Below are 3655 nucleotides of genomic sequence, written 5' to 3'. Positions count from 1 at the left end.
ATTCCCACATCCAATCAACTACTACATATTTCTTAATTCCTTCCCTTCTTGTCTGTTTCCACTGCCCTGGTCCATCCCTTCCTGTCCCCTGCATGGATCAGTACCATAGACTCTTTGCTGACCTTGCTGGTTTCACTCTTTTGAATCTATTTCCCACACTGCTGTGAGGGTGAACTCGCTTAGAAGAAGATCTGAAAGCATTTTCCTGATTTAAATTAGTTAGGGTTCCCCATTGCCAGAAGTCCAGTTTCACACAGTCCCCAAGTCTTGTTTTCGCAACCTTACTTCCTACTTGTCACGCACACATTGGCCACTCTCCAGCCACATGTGACTTCTTGCAAACCCAAATACTTTTAATCTCATGAGTCTAATCAAAGCAGGGTAAGGCCTTTTAAAAAGTGCAGACCAGGGGTGTTTAATTTGCCGTCAGTGGGGAGGAATTTCCACCCTCGAGTTATGGGGATGGCCAAATGCTGAATAGATGACCTGGACAGCAGTGTATTGGTCATGTATACTCATGTCCAGCCCAGGGCAGGACGGCACACACCACACAAGACCACATGGCGGCTGCACTTGGGGACAGAGTGAACAAGCAGGGGTGTAGGGAGCAGACTTTGTAGTAACAAGAGGGTGGGTGAGCACTGGGTCCTGAAAGAGGATGCCCCACACGGGTGGACTAATTTATAAGGTGCAGCATAAACGGGCTTAAGTAAAATTTGATGTTGAAATATGCACTGAACAGAACATATAAGCCAAACCTACCATAGCAAAATAGTTACCGTATTTAAATTTAGTGAGCTCCCAGATATATTAAGGGTCCCTGGGATTTGTTTCAATCAGGTACATAAGACAAAGCCACAGACACAACCATCATGAGGAAAGAAGCTTATTAGGCCCACAGACCCCAAGAAGCAGGGGACACCCCATGGAGGGCCACATGGGGAGGCACCATGGCGGGTCGGGAGGCAGAGGGAGCGAGGGGAAACATGGGCATGAACCTTTGTTGTGGTTTCCATGAGAAAGAACAGGTGAGGCAGGGTGAGCAGCTTAGGATTGGCTAGTTGAGTTATTTCAGTGGCCATGGGGCATAGTGTCCCCAGTTGTCCCTGGGGAAGAGTGGCCTAGAGTGGAGGCCAGGACTAGTAAGCTTACACCTGAAAGCTATACTCACAGGTGAGCCATTGAGTGTCTCTAGGAATTTAACTAACCCTGGCAGGGGCAGTGCCTCCAAGATAGCAAGGCCTCAGGTATCAAAGCATTAAATACAAAAACTAGAAAACATGGTGGTTACATTAGAACCAAAAGGTGAGTCCTCATATTAAGTCTGTGAAGGTTTGCCAACTGGTGCATTTTAGCAGATGTTAAAGTTTAATTCAAAACCTACGTAATAGAGGCACAAAAGCCAATCAGGAACTTCATCTTTTTGCCATATACATTATTTTAGTAAATTTTGGACTTCCCATTGGGTCAAACTGTGAACCTTTGTTTGATTAATTTTTTTGTGTGTCCTCCCCCTGTATCCAGGTTTCTTTTTTCTGTGCCCTTTTTTGGTTTGTTTATCACTGGATATATGTGGGGGTGGGGCAGTGTCTCTTTACCCTACTCATATTTGTCACTTTTCCCCACAGAGAGTATCAGGTCAGTATCTTCAGTGTTAGGGCCCTCTCATGGCAATGGGTTGAAGACACTGGGCTCAAATCGGCTTTGAATGAACATCGTCACTGTGCCGTGGGGCTGCCATGGCATTTTCCCATACCCTCGAAGATCAAGGTGTTGTGCCACTGAGGGGCGTGGTAGGAGAGCACAGGCCACACCGCAGGAGCTGATGGATCAAACCGCTTCTGCTGCAGCCCCCCCTTTTCCATGTGTGGACTGCTTCCCTCCCCACCTTTTTTCTGCACAAGGTCCCGCAGGCTATTTTTGGTTTCTAGGTGGAAAGTCACAGCTTTTGTTTCTGTCTCCATCCAATCACATTTGATGAGACCTTGGGGGCGGTTGTGGGGAAAGGGAGCTGGGTGGTGGGGCCCATTGATGACCATCCTCTTCTTCCAGGAAATGTCAGTAATCTCCCCGTGTTGGAGTCCACATCCAGTGAGACTATTTTGTCTGTGGCCGGGGTGGTAATCGCAAGCCCCTTAATCACAGGTAAGTCTTTTGCCTGCTGGTAAGCAACAGGACTAAGCAAAACCCAAATGTGGTGGTGAGGGGTTTTGCATTGGGAGAGAAGTTAAATATCAGATGCCTCTCCACCACTTTTATTTTTTTCATCAGTGCCTGGGCCATGGGTTGCCTTAGGGGTCAAGAGAGCACATGAGAGCAGCAAGGGGAGCAGCAGCTCAGGAGCCGGGCAAGGCCACTCACTACCTTTTCCTGAACAACAAGGACTCAGGAGGCAACCATGGAGCCATTCTTAAATCTTCCTGGGGTCCTGGCCTCCTTTCTTTCCACAAGCAACACCAGGGCTTACCCCCAGGACTGGACTGAAAGTGCACTTTCCTAAACACTGTCTGTATTGCTGTCCCAAATAGCTCATGGTGGTCGTCAGGCTAAACACAGTGACCAAAGTCCTAGCCCCGCACCCACTAAATGGCACTCAAGCACCCACCAATTAAGATGCTCCGCTGTCACTGCCCTGAGGTGGGAGCCTGGGAGACCACCTGCCAGATGTTGGTCACACCGATGGCACCTCTGTACAGTAAATGGGACCATGGACCCCTTCCCTTGCACCAACTGTTACCGGAAAGGGGACCTGGCCCTTGGCAGGTCTGCCTAGAGCTGGCTGGTAGTATGTGGGCTCTTGACTTTGTGCAGGAAAAATCTCACAACACGGGTCCAGGTGACTATGAGGGAACAGATATTAAAGTGGTGACAGCTAAACAACAAAGAGATTACCACAGAAGAAGCAACAGGAGAGCCTCAGCTGGGAAGTCAGAGAAAAGGGATTTTGGGATCAGATTGAGGGGTTAGCCTAGGGCAGTGGTCGGCAAACGCATTAGTCAACAGAGCCAAATATCAACAGTACCACGACTGAAATTTCTTTTGAGAGCCAAATTTTTAAAACTTAAACTATATAGGTAGGTACATTGTTATTAACTTAATTAGGGTACTCCTAAGCTGGCCTTTGCTAAAAATGTCCTCAATCTGATTGAGGTCCGTTCGCTGAGGTCGACCCCTTCCAACTCTCCCATCCACACTCATCTTGTATACTTGTTTCGTCTATCTCCTTTCGTTCATCCTCTCTATATGTCCAAACCATCTCAACATACCTTTCTCAATCCTCGACACTACATCTTCTTTCACTCCACAACGTTCCCTAAAATTAATTTAATAAACTAAACTTAAAGTTTGAAGTCTTAGTTAAACTATAGGTACGTTGAATAAAACTTGATATCATACTTAATAATGATATTATTTATTGATAAAATTAAATTCCTTACAATTTACCTTACAATATCCATAAAATTAAATCATGACAATGACTGGCCCAGGCCGAAAACCGACTTCTGTGCATGGGCCACGAAGTTTCAATCACACTGTACCTGCGCGCCCACACCTGGTATTTTGTGGAAGAGCCACACTCAAGGGGCCAAAGAGCCGCATGTGGCTCGCAAGCCACGGTTTGCCAACCACTGATCTAGACCATTTATTTGGCCTA

This window comes from Myotis davidii, unplaced genomic scaffold, assembly GCF_000327345.1.
Source record: "Myotis davidii unplaced genomic scaffold, ASM32734v1 scaffold150, whole genome shotgun sequence".
Classification (NCBI taxonomy): domain Eukaryota; kingdom Metazoa; phylum Chordata; class Mammalia; order Chiroptera; family Vespertilionidae; genus Myotis; species Myotis davidii.
Note: the sequence above shows the minus strand (reverse complement) of the source record.